Source organism: Sciurus vulgaris (assembly GCF_902686455.1).
Source record: "Sciurus vulgaris genome assembly, chromosome: 19".
NCBI classification, from domain to species: Eukaryota; Metazoa; Chordata; class Mammalia; order Rodentia; family Sciuridae; genus Sciurus; species Sciurus vulgaris.
The window spans coordinates 16,290,765-16,312,554 of record NC_136480.1 but is presented as its reverse complement, the minus strand read 5'-3'; positions in this window follow the sequence as shown (position 1 = coordinate 16,312,554).

Genomic DNA, 21,790 nt, shown 5'->3' with positions numbered 1-21,790 from the left:
TTTATAATTTTTGATATGAGGTTGACTTCTTGTTGTTTGGAGAGTGTATTTGAGTTTTCTGAAAGTGCTTTACAGCTTGCAGGCCCTGGGTCTGTAGGACCTAAAGGAAGACACACTTCTACTTACACCTCTGCTTTTAGTTAAAATGAAACACTGAACATCTGCTAAAAATGCAGTATTTACAGCTGGGAAAGACTGACCCAGAACTTTTAGCCTAGTAAATGGGGAAAAATGATAATTCTGACCCCTATTGTGAGAAGACACCTTAAAAAGTCAGAAATATGGAAACTCTGATCAAAGAAATCAGCTTATTTTTAGGAAAAATTATAAAGTTATCACTGGGACATTTCATTTATTCAGATTCAATGCAGTAAACTGCCTTTGCCTCAGAATATGCAAATTATCTTTGGGATTTAAATGCTGGCTAGCTCAATTACTTGGGCAATTTAAAAAAAAAAAATCCAATTCAGGGTTATTCTGCAACACAATGCTGTTTCTCCTGAGGTTTGGTTTCCCTGAGAATCCTGACATCCTAGGTCTGAGAAAGAAAAAGTGATCGAGGAGGAGCAGAAGGCACATTTTTATCTCTGTTAGAATACCAATTCTGTTGCCCTGTTTTGTAGATAATAAATGCTGTGGAATATATCTTAAATAATTGCAAGAAGCCAATTCGATTCTGATGTTATTTTGCATCGTATAATAACTGAAGCGTATGATGAAATATTATATATTTCCAAATGGCCTGAAGAGAGGATTTAGAATATTCTTTTTAGAGAGACAGGATACATGCTCGTGGGGACGGAATGTTAGTTACCATGATTTAATCATTGCACACTGTACACACCCACCCAAATGTCACCCTCTACACCATAAATATGTACAATTATTATGCATCCAACATAAAGGAAGTTTGAAAACTGATACTCGCCAAGTCCTAAAACATAGCTAGTTCAGGATATAGTAATTCATCAAATGAGCCATTTGATAGTTATATATGACCCAAATATGATTTCCCAATGAACTCTGCCTTCTTTCTCATCCTGTGTTAAGAACTTACTTCAACAGCTTTTTAAAAATTCTGTGTGAAAACCTGAAGTACAACTTTAGATCATTTCAGTCCTTGGTTATGCTAAAGGCTATGCCTACACTTTAAGTGTTCCTAGAAGAAAACAAAGTCCTCTCTGGAGGAACACAAGGTCAAGGGTGACTCTCTGATTTCTCATACATAGTGCCCAGCACTCTAGATTACCAGACAGCTGGGTGCGGTGGTGCATGCCTGTAGTCCCAGTAGCTCGGGAGGCTGAGACAGGAGGATGAAAAGTTCAAAGCCAGCCTCAGCAATGGTGAGGCACTAAGCAACTCAGTGAGACCCTGTCTCTAAATAAAATACAAAGTAGAACTGGGGATGTGACTCAGTGGTTGAGTGGCCCTGAGTTGTTCAATTCCCAGTCACCCCCACCCCCCCAAAAAAAAAACAGAAAGAAAAAAGATGATCAGACAGGTTAGGAGAGATAAAAATGAACATCACAAGTGGGGTGAGAAAACAGCCTACTGAAACAAACCCAATATGATTGACACACTGGAAATTTGAGACATTTTTAAAACCTCTATCAGGAAGGCTGAAGTTCTGCTTCCATGATGTCTCTCTGCTGCACATGGCAAATCCAAACTTTTGAAAAAAGTAGATCCTAGCAGGGGAGGGCTCCCTAGTTACCGAAACTTTGCCTGAGGACAACTTCCATCTTGTTATGGCACCAGAAATAAGTCATCTGCCAAGAAATCAGGCTGGGGAGAGAAGTTCGAATCCAGAATGACTTCACACTGAGGGAAAATTCCCTAAAGCAATTGACTCCAAGTAAAAAAATTCCCAAGTATGAGTACGATTTCAGTTCTCCTAGTTGACTGAGTCCTAAGCTGCAAATGTACAGAGGAAGAATTGCCCTTTCAACCAGAGAGCAACGTAGAGATGAGGAAACTGCTTAGCGGCAGAGCCATCAACACTGCCCGGTGCCAGGAGATGAAATTTCTGGGTAAGATCCTGTCAACTTGGAAGCATTTGATTTCACCTGAATAGAGGTCACAACAGTGACCCACAACAGTACTCTGAAACCGGCGGCCCACTAAGTAAACCACCTCCCCAAGCAGAAACCCAGCTTCAAACATGCTAAGTGCCAACTACCAGGATACTTCTTCTTTCCAACAGAAAACTCAACGCTCTTCAAAGAAAAATAGTCAAATGAAAAATGTCCAGAATATCCCACCCACCCTGGACGGCCCAGAATAAGATGGTGTAATCCTGCAAAGAAGCCAAGAACTATAACCATCACCCATAACCAAGAGAAAAAGAGTATATATACATATAACATAGAATATATATTCGTTTTATTGGTACATTATACTGTATGGAATACTTGGGTTCATTCTGACATAATTGCACATGCATGGAATTTATTTTACTCCATTTCAGTCCCCAGGGTCTCCCCCTTCCCTGTTGACCCTCCTCCTCCTCCTCCTCTTCTTCCACCATACTGCTCTACCTTCCACTCATGAATATATATTTTAAATGGCACTTTGTAGATATGCAAAAATGTGGAACAAGCCCCCTGCCCATAAAGGTTCATTACAGTTTTATTCACAGTTCCAAACTGTGGAAGCAACCAAAATCTGCTTCCATACAGGGATGGATAAGTAGATTGGCATATCTAGAAAGTGGAATGTTATTTAGGAAAAAGAAAAGAAGACAGAAAGAAAGAAGGAACTCTGAAGCCAGAGAAAGATGAGACAGAATCTTAAATGAATATTGCTATGCGAATGCAGTCAATCCAAAACAGCTACCATTGTGTGATTCCAACTTTATAGCATCCAAAAAAAGACAGAACCGTGTAGCCAGTAAAAAGATGAGTGGTTTCCAGGGAAGAATGACCAGGTGGAACCGAGAGAATTTTCAGGACAGTGAAATTTCCCTGTATGGTACTGTCCCAGCAGATGCATGTCATTCGCAAGTGTCAAAACCCACATAGTGTACAATACTCGAAGTGGACCCACTTCTAGTGTAAACTGTGGACCTTAGCTAATTATCATGTATCCAGATTGGTCCATCCGTTGTGACAAATAGGCCACACGTGTAAGACTTTAACAATAGGGAAAACTCATGTGTGTGTACGTGTGCGTACGTGTGCGTGTTGAGAGAAACATGGGAACTCTGTATTTTCTCAGATTTTTTGTCAGTCTGGGAATGATCCATAAAGAAAGTCCATCAATTTTGAAACGCAGTGCACACCTGCTGAACTGTGATACAGTCCCACATACTTGAATATATGTGTACAGGGGGTCCCAGGAGAGGACAGGAGGGGTGGAGAACGGAGCAGAAGAAATACTTGATGAGATAATGACAGAAAAATTTCCAAACTTGAGTAGAATTATCAACCCAGAACCTAAGAATCTCAGAAAACAAGAAATAGAATCATTTGCCAGAAACGCTATTTATAGGAAAATTTTGGTCAGATGGCTAAAAACCAGAGTAAAGTAGCAAATCTTCTAAAGCAACAGGGAAAAAAAAATAAGAAGAAGAAATACCACTTACAGAAGTCTTGGGTGATTTGTAACTGGCATCTTATTAGAAAAAGTGAAAACAGAAGACAACCAACTACTCTTAAAGTGGGGAGAAAATTGTAGAATAAATCCTAGAATTCTAAGTCCAGGGAATGGGGACTTTCAGGAATAAAAGCATATAAAGAAATTTCCAGAAACACAAAAGAGTTGATGAAATTTTTTCTGAGGAGACCCACCTCTGCTGGTTGCAGTACAACCATCTAAGATATCTTTAAGAAGATAGATTGTCCAATAGGAAACTTCAAAAATAATCTCTAGAAGACGGTGGTCTACAGTAAGCAGATAAAAACAGACTGTGGGTTTAAAAACATACCTGGAAATGAAATGTGTAACAATAACCTAAAAAAAAAAAAAACAGCGAAAAGATAAAAGAGATGAAATAAAAAAATATTAAAAAATGCATTCAATCCAAAATCAAGCAGAAAAGGAAGGAAAGAAGGATGGAAAGATGGATTAATAGAAAAGGAATGGTAAGACGGTGTGTTTAGGTTAACGAGCTACCAAGCCAAAGAGGATGTGAGCAGATTACGCTCCAGTCCAAGGACAGAGATGGACCAACAAAAGCACAAAAAGGGTTGGGAGGAAGAGAGAGGAGGCCTCAGATGCAGAGTCAGAGGGATGGACACTGGGCAGAAGCACAAGAAAGCCCCCATCTGCAGACAGTGTTCTCTGAATCCACTCATAAATCACTTTCCATTGATGACAAGATTTTATGTCGTTTAATCCATGAGCAAAATGTATTCAACATATTCAAGAAAATCAAGAATGTTCATATATTCAGTTTCATAATTCTTTTTGAAGTGGGTGGGTTCTTTTTCCAAATTTGAAACTTTTTTTCTGTTTATGCAAGACATTTTGAACAAGTTTTAATAAGGCATTTAAACATCTTTTCCGAAATGCATGTCTCTTTAATAACTGGAAAGAAGCCATTACTTTTTTTATCACCATTTCAACAGCAGAGCTAGATAATGAAGTTAAACAAGCACTATATTCTTCCTTTAAGATTTCTAGGTAGATGACTTCTTTAAATTTCAATTAAAATTTCTTTGCATTTTTTGAGTGGAAAAGCTTTAGGGGTTTCCTGTAATTGCTTAGATTGACTTTCCTGGACTTAAAATTCAATGTCTTGCCTTACAATTAAAATGGTTTCAATTACATTTGTGACTCACATTTAAAAACCTATAAGTTACATTTTTCCTTTAATAAGAATTACGCACTGGTTTCTCTAGAACCTATTAGAAATCTTGACCATGATTTTTTTTTTTAACAAAAACACAATTTTGCTATAAATTTCAGATGAGGGGTGACTTTGGGGGACTATGTTTCCATTACCAGATTCTAGTTGTGTAAATGTGGTTCCTAAAATAATCTGTAGGTCTGTATGAATCACAGGGAGAAGAATGGAATAGAATGATAGAAGTGATTGGTGGTCATCTGACGTGGCTTCTTTCCTGGGGTGGCACTAACTTGCTGGGTAACCTCCGGTTCTCTACTTCCCTCTCTGCAGGTAAGGGTTCCTTTTATATGGTCACCTCATTTCTTTCACATATGATGTTCTTTTATTTTTTCAAATTTTATACAAGTGTATATTTTTTTAGTTGTTGATGAAACTTTATTTTATTTACTTATTTATATATGGTGCTGCGAATCGAACCCAGGACCTCACACATGCCAGGCAAGCGCTCTACCACTGGACCACACCCCCAGCCCCCCGATGTTCTTTATGAGTGTATACTTTCTGTATTTCTGGCGATCCATTTGACTGAGTCTCCGTTTAACCCATCCGCTCTTGTCTTTTTGGAGTGTCCATCTCTCCAAGTGGAGAACATCAAGCGTACATCTGCAAGAGGAATTGCTGGGGGTTATTTATTAAAGTAGATTCCTGAGACCCACTCCTCTAGCTACAATTTAGTAGGCGTGAGGTCAGGCCCAGTGGTATGAATTTTTAATCATCATCAAGCTCTTGTTCATCAATGGTCACAGATATCTGAAGTGCACAGCTAGGAACTTACTACATTTTATTTTATTTTAATGAAGCCTATTATCTCACCAAGAGAAGTCTAGATCCTGCATTGTATCAATGGACATGGGAAGAATTTGGTTGGTTTGGGACATATTCTACAAGCATTGTGCACAGTCTACTTTAATGACAAAAGACAGGATCTTAGGGTGAGAGTGATGTTTTAGTCTGGGGCAGCTAGGTAACTGGTAAGACCTTTCCTTTTGAGGCCAACTAAGGAGCATGAATGGATGGGGAGTGAGTTAGAATAATACTCAAGAAAATAGTTGGTTGTGGACATTCTTCCCTATGAAGCAGCCCTATGGATTCGTTTTGAAGGTAAATGGATCCACAATTCTAGTTCTTTAGAGAAAGGTTTAAATTAAAGACAGAGATTTTATATTTATCTGCACATAAATAGTAAATGCCCAAGAAATATCCAACACATATCTGGTAAAATAACCAGTAACAAATATCTAGTAATATATCCAACAAAAAAATGAAGAAGCTATCAAACAAGTTCTTTTCAGGAAATTGAAAGAACATTTATACATGTAAAATAGCAGATAGGTATATTTAACATGTATGAAATCATCTGGGTGGCTGTTGCAGTTTCTAAGAACCTTACAAAAAAGGATTCCTAGTTTCTTAAACTGGGCCGGTCCCCAGAATCTGATTTGTAATAAGCGTGTCCTTGTGATTCTGAGGCATGAATCTTTAACTACATTTTAAGAGACACTGAATTAGAGACCAGACCAAGGAAGCAGGTAGTTTTCCTTACACAGAGAACTGGATCAATAGATTTTCTTGGAGAGGAATTCATGTTTGTTTTTACAGAACTTTGCATGTGATTCAAAATAATGACCTTTTCATATCATAGATCCATCATCTGTATTTATGAACTGTAGTAACTTTCTTCCAACTGCTAGATTAAGAATTGAAAAAGGAAAAGTATCTTATCGGTCTTCTTTGTCTCCATATCATTGCTCCCTGGTGCTGTATTGGGTGCTCAGCATGTATAAATATTAATTGAGCCAAATCATAGGGAAAATCATATCATATCTTGATAGATGCTACTTTTCTCCTACTCTTTTTTTTTAATCCATATCTATAATTACAAAATAACTCAGCATTAGTGAATTGGGAAACCTAGTATACTGTAACCCTGTCAATTTCCCTCAATCTTTCATTTGTTAGATGTGTGGACATCATCCAGTTTCCTAATCAGTACACCAGGGTAATAATAGAAACAGCTGAGTTATTCACTTGGAGCCAGGGCCAGCTCTATAATTCAGACCACCCATCTTACTTATCACAAATTGATTAAAGTGTTTTTTTCACAAAGGTACTTTGAAGGCTAAATGTGCAGTGGAGTCTTCCAGTATGAAAGTCAGGAAAGTAAACTTGGACTTTCCAAGGGCTCTCCTGATCCTGGGGAAAAGGTGCTGGAAGACAGGAAAAGTTACCAATGCTCTTCACAGCCTCATAGGGCAAGTGGAGTCTGGGTCTACCAAAAAGGGTGTCCTGGTAAACCCACCATCCTGTGGGTTAGGATTGTGGAAGGCCCTTCTCCAGGAGCAGGGATGACCTAGAATCCCCACAATAGGATGAAGTGGAACTGAAGTTGCTCCTTCCCCTAGTCACCCAGCAGGATGGAGCAGAAATCCTCATGGAAATCTGGGGGAGTCTGTAAAATGCTAAGTCTCAAATTATTTCCATGACTTTTTATTTAAAATCTCTTATTGTGAATATATTTAAAAAAATAACTGGTCAAATGGGGAAGAACACACGAACATGAAGCAAGAAGGTAGACAAGAGAAAATGGAACAAATTCTTGTGGGCCTGGATCACGGAGCCAGGAGAACCAGATTTTAAAATCGCTCAGGTTATTCCATTCTCCAAAGGTAGAATTCCAAAATTCGCAGTAGAACCAATGGAGTTGGAAAGACAGTAATTGGAGTTATAAATTCATTTCAGAAGTATGAAAAGAAATTAGGTATGACTGGTAAAAAAGTAGACTAAAATGCAGAGCACAAGAAAATACTCACATTGAGTATTAAGACTCAAAAGGGAAAAAGAAAAGAAAATGGAAAAATTTAGAAGAGAAGGTAATTCCCAGAGGAAATAGAGTAAGAAGGTGTTGCACTTGGGTTATTTGAGTTAAAAATGGGAATATAGAAAGAATCAGACAGCAGCAATTTTTGAACATATTATACATGATCACTTTACAAAAACTTTAAAAAACATTAAGTTCCAGGTTTGAGAAACTACCAATGACATGGCAAATTGCAAATGAAAAGAAATTATGGAATATTCTTCCATCCCTGAACTGAAACCCTTCAGAAATGTGACCTAGTCACTTATTCTGCCAGAAGTGGAGCATATTAATCTACCCCTTTTAATCTGGTCTGGTCTTGTGACTAGTTTTGACTGGTCTGGATGTGAACATTGTTTGTGTATCAGAAGACTGAGAGCAGACCACTTGGAACATTGGTCCCCCATGTTCCTGCCTATGAACTGTCATGTGGGGAAACTGAGGTCAGCCTCTTGAGTATGAGAGACTATATGGAAAGAGTGGCCTGACAAACAGCCAACAGTATTGGAATATAGCTGTGCAGCCCCTGTTGACCAATTATATGTCTATAGCTGCATACATTTCATAGTGAGAACAAACAGAGGAACTGTCCAGGTAAAGCCAGCACAAATTGCTGACTTACAGAATGATGACCCGTGATTATAATCTTGAGGTACTAAACTTTGGAATAGTTTATTAAAAAACAACAGATAACTAAATTGATATCTGCATGAGTTAGCTTTCCATTATTGTAACAAAATGCTTGAGGCAATCCATTTAAAAACAATAAAGGTTTGTTTGTATCAAATGTGGAGGACTTGGGATTTGGTGTGGAGTAAAGACTGAAAAACGGGAGGAAATTCACAGTGTGACCAGAAAAGGCCATGAGGAAACATCTGTGCAGATTAGAGAAGGGCAGACCTGTGTAAGTTCTGGGGCAGGTAAACTAACTGTAGTAACCTAGAAGATGGGAAAACAGACTGAATGAATTTGTGGAGCTACAGAAAAGAGTCTGCCACAGCGGTTTGAAAGTGTTCATTTGCAAATGGGATTTAAAGGAAAGACAGTGGGCTTAGGACTTTCTGGATCATTAAATAAAACTAATTCTCATCTCCCATCCTTCCAACTAGTATAAAGTGCTCAAAGTAAGAAGTGGTTTCAGAGTGAAGATAGAACTCATGGATGTGGCTCCAAGATGCAATAGTGACACCTCAGAAAGATTTACGAAGAGAGTCAGAAAACCCTTTCTCTCACTTAGGCAAAATAATTTTAATATAATTGCTTCCCAGCTTCCTGACATAACTGAAATAGAGGGAGATCTGTTTTAAGTTATCAGTGTCCCTGACAGTGAGGTTATATTCCAATAAACACTTTGTAAATGGATATTATCATAAGTCAAAAGTTCGTCTAATACTGGGCACGATCGTTTAGCAACCCAGGACACTGCTAATTGTCGGTTGTTTATCCTTTCTCTCTGTGACTCACAGGTCACTGTGGTTCACTTCCACTGACCAGCATCTTGAGAGAGCATCTTGCTATATATTGCTAGTGAAAGAGCAGAATTCAAAGTAGTTTCTAATGAATGCACATTGCTTTCACACCATCACTGCATTAAAAAATCATAAAACAAACTATATTGTAAGTCTGCAGTTGTGCGCCTGGTTTGGGAGATTTGGAGCACCACTCGATAAGATTCAAAGGAAAGCCACAATGTTTTTAAGACAGTTGTATTAGAAAACTAAAGCAAAAACACACAGCTAGCTTAGTCTAAAAGTGACGGAGAGTCTCTTGTCTGTGCAATATACAAGGTAGCCTCTGAAACTTAACTTTGTATGGGAAGAGGAGTGTTGAGAAACATAGCTGGAAAATGGATTATTCCACATAGAAAACAAATGCTTATGCACAGGGTGGAATCAAAAGCCTCAGACAATGAGGGACTAAAGAACTCCACACAAGGAACATTGTGAGCCACAATCAAGGAGCATTCTCTGCAGCTGGGGGAAAAGAAACTAATAAAATACATGTAGTTACATTTCAAAAAATCAATACTTGCTATGCCTCCCATTCTATTTTCCCCTTCTGATCAAGAGTTTCTCTTCAGTTACCCCCTCCCTGTCTTCCTAATATACTCTGGGCATTTGAGTCAAGCTGTCTCTCAATTCAGAAGAGATGGCACCTAAGGGGAGTTGCTCTCTAGGTGCCTTGTCAGTATTAGAACTGGGCGTTGATCCTCAGATCCAAAACTCAGAGCCCAGTGCTGTAACTGAATGAGAGCTTTTGCAATCTGCAGAATATAGGAGCAGATGTTGCAAGTAAGAGGAGTAAAGATCATTTGTCACCAGAGAGCATACTGTGGTAAATTAATAATATCAGTCACAATTCCCTGTCATTCATGTATATACCTCCTTGCAACACAGCTTTGCTAGTCCATTCATTGAGAGATGGAGTTTATTGCTCCATTGTCACTTCAAATCAAGATTTCCTTGGCGACAGGCTTTAACCAACAAAATGTAACAGAAAGGATTGAAGGAGCCAGGATTAGCTTTCTTGCGATGGAGAAACCATAATATGTCTGTCGAACACATGTTTTCTACCTGACACCAGGCATAAGACAGAAGGTGGATTAAAACATGGTGTCCCGGTCAAAAAAGTTTTCAGATGCTACCTTAGTCACATGGCCAGGGTCCACGGAAGAATCCATCCAAACTACTGGCAAAGAACCTGAACAAATTAAAGGGTCGCTTTAAGTCCTTAAGTTTTGCAACAATTTTTGGAGGATACTGGGAGCTGATCTGATTTCAGTGTAGCCGATGGATTCTTTAAGTATAAAACAGAAGCAAAGAAATGTTTAGGCAGTTTATACATGAGAAAGTTCACTGACAGCATCTTCTCAGTGCAGGCAATTCTTGATCAAGAGATAGAAGAGATGAAGGACAAATGAAGAGAGTCAAACGATGACTCGGTGGGTAAATGTAAATGAATAATGACTTTGTGCCACAACAGTCTCAGAGACTTAGTGTATTAGATGTATCAGGAAATGGGCGCCTTAGATTAAAGAGCCACAGACTTAAAAATTGCAATACTAATAGCAACAAGTTTAGACAGGGGAATACAGAGTTAAAATGCTCTAAGCTTCTTAATTACTAGAGAATAGAGAAAAGTTACAGGGAACATTAAACTTAATATGTCAAGGATGAATCTGTAGTCTCTAGGGTGACTTCCAGGGGAAGAATAAAAGAGTGGGTAACTATCAAACTAATAGAGGGAGAAATTGACTGATAAAAGCAATTAATCCCCACGAAGGCAGAAGTGGGGGCAGAAGGTCATAGAGCAGGACTAGGCGGGAGGTGGTGGGTTTAAACATAAATGAGAGATTGCACTCCATATGTAGGATCTTTCAAAATGTATAAATGCATTTCTACTGTCGTGGACAACAAATTGAAACAAATAAGAAAACATCAGTGCATCAGTGATTGCATTTGATGTCAATGGACACCATTGCTTTAAATAGAAAGATAGTCAAATAGGATTTAAAAAATAAAACTCAGCTCTTAATAATTACAAATAACGCACCCTAAATACAATAATGCAAAAGGATCGTAAGCCATTGAGAGAGAGGTTGTCTTCAGGGAGAAGGAAGCGGCAGACCCTGGAAGTGTGTACGAGGGAATTTCAGCCTGCTGCCAGGGTACTTTTTTGATTTATTTTCTACTTGCACACATATGAAATTTGTGATGATTTATTGCAATCTGCCTTTATGTTTGTGCACTTTTCTAGAAAGTCTTTGTTTCATAATTTAAAAAGCTAAACCCACATTTCCTAGCTCCAAGAGATAGGGCAATGGATAGGAGGCATAAAAGATCAAGCTCACTTTGTGACATCAAAAGCAGGAAATGAATGCATATTAGGTATTATTTCCCTTATCTGTCATAATACAAATAAATACGTCCATAACATTTTTTGATCTGATAAAATTATTCTCATATCTGTTTAGAAGAATCAACCAACAAAGATAGCCAGGAATTTACAGTGAAAGAAGAATCAAATGTCTGTCAAGCTGGGCATGGTGTTGTATGTCTGTGATTCTAGAGACTTGGGAGACTGAGGCTGGAGTTTCACAAGGTTGAGGCCAGCCTCCACAATTTAGTGAGATCCTCAACAATTTAGTGAGATCCTCAACAATTTAGTGAGATCCTGCCTCAAAAGAAAAAAAAAAATGGCTGGGGGTGTAGTTTGCTGGTAAACTACCCCTGATTTCAATCCCCAGGACCAAACATTTAAATAAATTTTAAAATACTTAAAAAGGCTGGGAATGTAGCCCAGTGGTAGAGGGCCTATGAGTTCAGTCCTCTGTAATGCAAAAAGGATTATACAAGCAAACAAAAATGGCTTATTTGTCCTCACATATTTATTTTTTAATAATGATCCTGGTATTCTGTACAAGAATAAAATGAATAAATGAATAAGTAAACTAGATATATATTTACATATGTGTTTATTTTTATCAAATAATAAATTAGCATTTCAGATTTGTTGAGAAACAGATTTGGTGGGAAAGTAGAATACGCACAATCTGACATTATTTTAATTTCAGCCACCCTGGTCTGTTCACCTGGTCTCCACGTGGCTCCTTGCCTGCTGATGTTCATCAGTTGACTCTCCCGATAGTTTCATGAGAATAATCATAATCTCAACTTGTTAGGAAGAAGTCTCCCCTCTTCCAAAAGTTAGTCAACCTCATTTCATACTTACTCTTTTTAAAAAATTTATTATTTTATTTTGCTTATTTAGTTTTTGATGTGGTGCTGGGGATCAAACTCAGTGCGTCACACATGCTAGGCAAGTGCTCTATCACTGAGCCACAACCCCAGATTCATATTTACTTGTAATCTAAGCAGGATCTTTGAGTAAAATGTTTTCAGACAAGTGCTACAGGGGTTCCATTTAGTATCTGTATTGTGTTTTTTTTCAATTTGCAATGTTTTTACAACATTGAAAAGATACAACATTCAGCTGGGCACCTGTAATCCCAGCAGCTGGGGAGGCTGAGGCAGGAGGATCTCAAGTTCAAAACCAGCCTCAGCAAAAGCCAGGCACTAAGTGAGACCGTGTCTCTAAATAAAAAGCAGGACTGAGGATATGGCTTAGTGGCTGAGTGCCCCTGAATTCAATTCCCAGTACCAAAAAAAAATTAAAAAAAAATAAAATAAAATAAAAAAATAAAACTCTCAAAGCAGAATTGACAGCCTAATGGCTGAACTGCATTGTACAAAGATGTTGGTAGAGTAGCCAACTATTAATAAGCAAAAGCAATATTTACATAAACAAAAAATCATATACCAAACAAAATCTATACCAGAATGATTCAAGAGATATATTTCAAGATATATCTTCAATTATATCTTTAAAATATGTATATATAAAATACATTATATTTTTAAAATAAATTATATTTTTAAAATATTTTAACAGATATATAAAAATATAGACTGATATTTAAGTTCCCTTGAAATCGATAAAATAAAGAAAATATAGACTGATATTTATGTTCCCTTGAAATAAGAAAACATTTTTTTTTAATAAAAGCATTAACAAAAATAGCATTTTTGGTGGGTGTGATGGTGCACACCCGTAATCCCAGAGACTCAGGAGGCTGAGGCAGGAGGATGGCAAGTTCAAGGCCAGGCTCAGCAACTTAACAAGAGTTTGTCTCAAAGAAAGAAAGAAAGTACAGGTGCCCCGAGTTCATTCCCTAGTATCCCAGAAAAAGTGTTTTTAAAAGAAAAGCATATACGATATGCTTGTATATGTATTGTATATTCTTGTGTGTGTGTGTGTATATATATATATATATATATATATATACACGGTGTATCCATCACCAAAACCAATGTCAGGATGTTTTCATCACCCCAAATAAGCCCTGCATCCTTTGTCCATCACTCCCCCATCTCCCTGTCCTACCCACGCCTTAAGTGTCCTCAAATCCACTTTCTTTCTCTTCTGCACTTCTCATTGAATGGAATCGTATAAGATGTGATCTTTTGACTACTTCTTCGAGTTAGTATAAAGTCTTAAAGTTTTATGGCCAAATATTCCCTGTTGTGGACAAACCTCTTTTCCTTTACTTGTTCATCCCTGGATGGGTATTGGGGTAGATTGCACTTTCCGGCTATCATGATAAACACACAGGTACAGGTTACATTTCATTAATGTACCTTTGGACAGCATAAATGCCATTTGGTTCTGCTGGACTAATTTCGATCCCTTTATTGACCTTCTCTATTTGAAATGAGGTTGTCATCAGGTCCTTGTCATTTAATTATTTTTTTTTCTTTTAGTCCTTTGAATATATATATAAGGGTTAATTTGAATTTTTTTTTAATATGACGTCTGGTTGGTCTCATAGGTAGTTTTCAGTTACCTGATGTATTTTTTACTTTCCTACTTCTTTGTACAGCATCAATTTTGTTGTTGTTGTTGTTGCAAACTAGATACTTTAAGTAATACATTGTTGCAACTCCGGAAGGCACGCTCCCGCCTTGGGTGTTGTTGTGGTGTGTGTTGATTGTGTTCTCACTTCCCAGGCCACCGTGGTGGAGTTCATTTCCCTCATAGCGTGAGGGCTTTGCTTTTCTTCTCAGGAAATAGAGCTGGCATGTGCAGTGTCCTGGGGTGACAGTGGTTTTAGGATGACTCTTCAATTCTCTTTTTCCAAATCACCCCAGGGACTAAGCTCTTCTTATTACCAACTGGTAAATCTATTGTTCCTAATAATGCCTTGGGGTATACATTTCTCCCTTGATTGAGACTGACAATTAAATTTGGACTCCTTTCTGGGATAGACTTTGAGATCAGCGCTTGGGTTCTGTTCTGACCCAGGCTCTCTCTGCCTGGTTTTCTGTGCTAAGCTTACTGGACTGTGGCTTAGCTCCTGTATCTCATGCAACTAACATCCTGTTCCTAATCACTTTGCACAAAAGCTTCCATTGCTTTTGAGAGTACCCATGGGGTTGAATTTCCCCCAGGCTTCATTGCAAGTAAAGTCAGTTTTATTCTTGTGACCTGCTTCTCTCCCTGAATAAAATCTCTGAGCCATGACTTTGGAACCTTTGTGGAGACAGCAATGTACTGCTTTCTGAGTGACATCCTGCATTTGGGAGGGCTCTCCATGTGGGCAGTAGGCTCTAGTATTCAAGCCTTATCTCTCTTGATCTGGAATCTCCCACCTTTCAAATCAGCTGGGCAATCTGGGCTCTATAATTTTTAGCCTACTCTGCCTGACACAGCCTCTGCTCTTTGAACAGAGCCCTTGTGGAAGAAGGTAGCCCTGTCCCCTTGCCTATACAGGACTAGTACCTAGTGTCTGCAAGATCAGGTGCTTCTGGGAAAGAAAGGAAATGTCAAAACCCTTCCCTCCCAGCAGGTGCCAGATTTGGGGTGAGACATGACTTCTTGGCCTCACCCACCTGGATTCATTTCTCTCATGCCAACTTGGGGAGGAGAAGTCATGGTTCAAATGCCATTTTGCTATTTTTACTGAATTTTATGAGGTTTTCTTGGATGAATATTTTATCTTCTGATGTATACCTTTAAGAACACTAGAGACTTTAATATCCATCTCTCTAATAACTTTTATCTCCAGTTATGCCTATTTTGCTGCAAAGGGGACCGTGTACCTCTGTTATGGCTGAGATATGAAGCATCTCCAAAAAGCTCAGGTGTGAGATAATGCAAGAAAGTTCAGAGGTGAAATGATTGCATTATGGGAGGCTTAACCTAATCCATGGATTAACCCACTGATGGATTAAAGGGGTGGTATCTTTAGGTAGGGGTGACTGGAGCAGATGGGTCACTGGGGGCATGCCTTTGGGGTTGATAGTCTGTCCTTGGTGAGCAGAGCTCTCTCTGCTTCCTGTTGCCATGTCCTGAGCTACTTTCCTCCTCCACCCCCTTCCGCCATGATGTTCTGCCTCAACTCAGGCCCAGAGCAATGGTGCTGGCCTTCTGTGGACTAAGACTTCTGAAACTCTTAGCCAATATCAACTTTTGCTCTTCCACATGGTTTCCTCAGTTCTTTGGGTCCCAGTGCCGAAAACTAACTAACACAACTTCCTTCCATTGCTTTTCTGGAAGTTAGAACTTCTGAAAGCATACTTTGAAAATAGAACATCAAAGATAGAAATGTAAAAAAGGAGTAATAAGTTTGATGATATAAGAATGTCAGATATCGTCTACATTTCTAGATATAAATGAAACCCAGAGAAATACTTTCAAGAAATAAAAGTTTCCTATCTGAAGTACACTAAAAACTTTGACAAATATCTAGCATTCATAAGAATGGAGAACTCAAACTGGCAATTAATAAAATGCATACGACACAAAAACATATAAAATATTTAACCTGACTAGTGATCAAAGAAAATGGGAAACACTTGACATCCAGTGGTTAGAAATATATAAAGAACCAGAAAAAAATACTGTGATGAGAGATGGATACATACTTGAGCAAAGTGAATAAACATTTAAAATGTGCATAACTTTTCCATGTTGCATTCAGTTTATTTTAAAATGGCTTTTGATTCCAACCAATCAGTTCTGCTTTGAGAAATTTTCAAAGGATTTTGATACCTGACCCCAACTACCACTTTAACTGAATCCTGATCTTCCAGTATTGTTTTTCTGCCTCTGATGTGTCTTTCCTTCCAAAGGCTATTGGAAAACCTATAGAAGCAGAGTTAGGACTTACAGATTCTATGGTTAGAATTACTGCCTAATTTTTTTTTTTTTTTTTTGGTAAGAGTCTGCTATTTTGTTGCATATGCAGAAATTGACCATTGTCTTCTTTCATTATAATTTGCTACATTATTTTGAAAACAGGAGGCATGAGGCATAAAGCTTTGACCTATCTTTAATTGTTGGAGATCATCAACATCTACCAAAAGAACTAGACAGTGCAAAACTGCAATACTGTATTGACTCAGAGGTTCAAATTCTAGGAGTTTATTCTAAGGAAATAATTAATGGTATGTGTAAATTTTAACTTTGCTGTGTTTATCAAAGAGCTGTTTAACATAGCAGAACACAAACAATTTACATATTCAACAATAGAGAATTGATTGAGTAATTTGTAGTATATTCTAAAATGGAATATTAAGCAGCTTTAAAAAAAATCACAGCATAGAAAGCTAGTGATAGGGATAATGTGGGCCAAATGGTATTAAACAGCATGTACAAAATGAAAATATGTAATTATGGTATGTGAATATAGTGTCCATTGTTTAGGATAAAATTGAAAGATATATGATTGAATGTATTCTCTAATATTTGCTAACCCTTTCATCTCCCAAGACCATGCCTTTAAAAAGTGTGGTCTGTGAATCACCTGCTTCAAAATGGCTTGGCTGGTGTGCTAAAGGCACAAGCCCAAGTCCCACTTGCGGTTTATGCAAGCGGAGTATTTAGCAGGATGTATTAGTTATCCATTGCTATGTAATCAGTGAACATGAAGCATGGAGACAGAAAACAGCACACATTAATTTCTCCATGTTTCTTATTGTTCTGGGGCCTACATAGGTGCTGGTCCGTGCTTGCTGGGTGATTCTGCTGAGGCCCTGTGGTGACCTTGCAATCAAGCTATGGGCTGATGGTCCCATCACCTCGAACTTCACTGGGACTGGAGGATCTGCCTCCGAGCCACTGACATGGATTTGGTAAGTCCAAGACTCTTCTGCCGTACCCACTGGCAGGGTCATCGGCAGGCCTTGGCTGTCTGCTCAGTGGGCTCTTTCAGAGACTGCCCGACGGCTTCACAGTGTGGTAGCAGAGGAGGTGAGTCAGGTTTCCCTACATGGAAGCAACAGTCTTCCTACAACCTGACCTTGGAAGTGACATCCATCATTTCAGAAATAGTGAATCGGGGAAAAGGAAATAAAGAAGGGTATGAATACGAGAAGGTATGGGTCATGGAGGGCCCACCTTATAAGTCTCTTAACATGGGCTGAGACCCCAGAATCTGCAATTTTGTCATATCCTCAAGGATTCATATACACTTTACTTTCATAGTCCCATTAATAGACTCAATTTTCTATCAGTGCATAGACTAAAATTTTGTTTCTCATCTAGGAATATGCTGTTTACTTTTCTTAATTTCTTAAAAGACACACTTTTTACTCCACTAAGTTCTTTTTCTTTACCCTTAACTCTGTATCAGTTTTGAAACCATCCAGTGTGTGAACAAGTGAGTGCCAATTAACAGAGAACAACAACACCACTACCAATATCTACTTTAGAAATAAAGAGAAAGCATTGTATAGGAAACAGAAAAAAATTTCAGGTAATTATAGTAAATACTTTATTTGAGGGAGACCAGATGGTAAAAATATATGTTTTGTCATACCAATGTATTTTAAATGATTGGGTGTATATTGAGCATCATAAATTGAACCACATATCAAATGGTAGATGTACCTGGACATTTAAAAGCAGATTCAGACATTATCACCCTGGGTACACATATTTGACATCATGTACAACCAGAAGAATGAGAAATTATACTTCATTATATGTGATGGATCAAAGTGCATTCTACTGTCATGTATTACTGATTAAAACAAATAAAAAATTTTTAAAAAATTTTAAAAAAATTTAAAGGCAACATTTGTGATAGCTGATACTCATCATTGGCAGAGTCCACATTTGTAAATCTGCCTACTTGGCCAAATGTGTTTGCAAGTCCAAGTCCATACCTTAAGGCATGCAAGCATATACTCACAGGCTCAGAAAGGTGCTCAGAGACACCCAGGGAGCAGTTGGAACTTTGAGTCTCCCAGTGTCCTTGTTCTTGGCTGAGGTCAATCAAGATCATGCTCAGCCTTCTGAGTTCAGTTCTTCTCCTGTCAAGAAGTCATCTTTTTGGCAGTATATTTATTTATTTATTTTTTCTTATGAATTTCTGTGTCTTTTTTGGGTAGTCATTTTGCTGTGACCTTATTTTGGGTGGTCATTTTGCTGTTTCAAATGTCCCTAAGCATAGGACTGGAGAACTGCCTCGTACTCCTTAGCAAGAGATGTGTGGTGCACCCTGGGAGAAAACAGGTGTTGAGCTTTGTCTGGAAAAGGGGCAGAGCTCTGTGGCCACAAGTTCAAGGTTCTTGCATCAACAGTATACATGGAATAAGGCATCTTTAATCAGGAGACATAAAACAAAGGTATGAGTTGATAGGTTGATGCAAACCTTGTCACCAGGCGCTTTTAGGAACCTAACCCTCTATTTTCTCTAGAAGCATTTCAGCGTCAGCAGCAAGCACCTTTATAGAACACAACCACTGGGAGCAAGAACAATCGGCTGTGAATACCTTTGCAAAGGAAAGCCCTCCAGAGCTATTCTTTTTGAATTTTGTATAAAGAATCCAATAAAATCTGGAAAGAGCGTTGAAGGAAGAACAGGGTGAGGAATTCCTAATTCCACCTTCCCATGCTTAAATTCACTGGTACTCTCCCAATTATGTTCATAAAGGAACCTTGGCTGGAGCTTCAGGCTTCTAGTTCGCTTTGACTGTCAGTCTGTGTCACAACCTCCATGCCAATTAACTGTGCTTTTGTGTGCTAATTCTCATTATCCCACTATGAGGCCATCATTATTCCCATGTCCTTAGTGTGAGGCTCAAGAGTCAATCAGTCACCTAAAACAATGGCATAGGAGTGAGCTCTAGGAGGATGGTCTGAAAGTCCTTCCATGAGTTCCATTTTATTGTATTCCATTTTACATGTGAACACAGAGCTCCTAGAAACATAAATCTTTATAAACATGCTGCGTTGTCCATTGGGAGAAGCAAGGTTGAGGTTATGTTTTAAAGACAGGGATGAGACATACTTGATGGTTTAGAGGTGACGATTTCTTCAGACACCTAATACATTTTGAAAAACTAATTATGAATCCTAGGTATTTTTATCTGAGTCACCTCTGCCATCAGATCACCTTATTCAAGTCATTTAGAACGAAGAGGGTGGTGTTGATGAAATTTTAAAAATCCCCCTGGATACCAGGAATAAGGAGAAAATCAAATCAAATCAGATACGGGCAGAAGAGACATATTTCTTTTCCTGTGATGTTCTTCTGCCCCCCTCCTCCTTTATTAAATCCATACTTGCCAAATCCCCCGGATGAGTGGAGAGGAATTATAAGGGAGGGGTGGGGACCTAGCAATGCCCTTTCTGGAACTTGCAGAACTGTTGCATGCTGAGTAAAATCTGCTGATGTATTCCGTCCATGTCTCCAAAAAGTCAAAAGCATTTTCCGCGTTGATTTCCCTTAAGAGTTATCAGACCTCATTCAGATTGGTTTAATGAGTGTAAGAGGTGACCTTGTGTCCAAATAGGTACTCCCATATTAAAAAACCTGGGAGTAAAATCTCACATATTTGTATAAATAGTTATTCTGGATGGTGGGACGGCGGGGGTGGGGGGGAGCGCTTATTCCAACTCTCTGCCACTGAGGTGCTTGCTCAGGCTAAATGGGCAGGAGAAAATTTTCCACTGTATTATAATGATGATTATTTGCAAATTGCCTGAGTACCAGTAATTCATTCATGCACTAACACAGAGCTGAGGCTCAGTGCAGGGGTACTGAACTTGCGGCTGGCAGCGTTAATTGATTCATTTGGAACATTTCTCCCCAGAGAATCCCAATCACAGGTTCCCTGAGCAAGCAACAGATACCCTTCCAGGGTCTTGGATATGTCCAGACCCACGTGTGAGGATGTTGTTGTCAAAATAAAGCAGTTCCATCTCCTGGCAAGGGTGAGTTCCCTGAGGAACACCCCCCAGTCCTGAGAGCTTGGGAGAGGCTTGCTTTCTTGGCAGAAGAGTGAGTTGAGCATTCTTTCTTCCCTGCAGGATGGAAAAAAGGGACTGGATTATTGGTTGCATTTTCAATTTTGGGGAGATTTTGGGAAGCTATCCTGATCAAACTTGGCATTTGATCAGTGGGGGCATATTGGTCAAAAGAAAAATGCCCCCCAACTTAATGTTCCACTGACATCCCTTCAGCGTGACCCAAATCTGTCTCTCCAGATATACAATGTGTTTGCCTAACTGCACAATCACGGAGCAGATTCTTAGTATGGGTCCTGCTTAGTTTCCCTGCACCTGCTAGAACACAAGGTCCTGCCTACAGTAAGGATGAAGGGGAAGAATGAAAACAGAATATTTTTATTTGAAATTGAGGAACACGATGACGGGAATTTGCCTGAAGTCTTTATAAAACTTTGAAAATGGCTTCAGTTTGTGATCCCACCGGGAGAATGGGACAGTCTCTTCTATGAATTTTGAAATTTTGTGGACTGTCCGAATGTGCTAAGACTAGGTACATATACAAAGGGATATTTTCTGGAGAGTTTCTAGTGAGTTACTTTTTGTTATAAGGCATACACATATACCTGTATAAAACTATATCTATAGATCTGTTTACTTTTAATTGACTAGTTGCAGAAAAGTAATCTAGAAAAATCACAGCACAGGTAGAATTAGGCATGCATCAAATAGGAGCACAAAGCCTTTAGAGTGAGTGAAAACCATTAATTTTAAGCAGTTATTTACCAGAGGAAGCACATCACAAACATTCCTATTTTGCAAAAGTGCCTGTATTAGAGAACAAAATGCAGAAAGGGGGAGTGAATAAAATCTCCCAAGTTTAAATAATTTAAAAACCTGGCGATTTGGGGAAACTTTCTTTAGCATTAATCATTGCAAGCATGATGTGGAGTATCAAGTGGTGAAATTTTTGATCACAACAATACCTATCACCAAGTCTGGGTATGCTCTCTTTTCAAAAATTAATTATGTTTAAAAAAAAAAAAAAAACAGAAGACAAAGCAAAACCCAAGCAAATCAACACTGTGTAAACTGACCCTGGGCTGCTGAATGTATTTGTAGGAGTATTTGTTTGCTTACAGTGGTAGTTTAAAAATAGTTTTCCAGTTAACATCTTTTCCACATAATGGAGATGTCAGGATAGGTTTACATGATTGTGTAAATGGTCAGAAGTTGTTTATGTAGTCCTGAACGACTGAGAGACAAGCAGAAGACTGGGGTTCAGCAAAGCC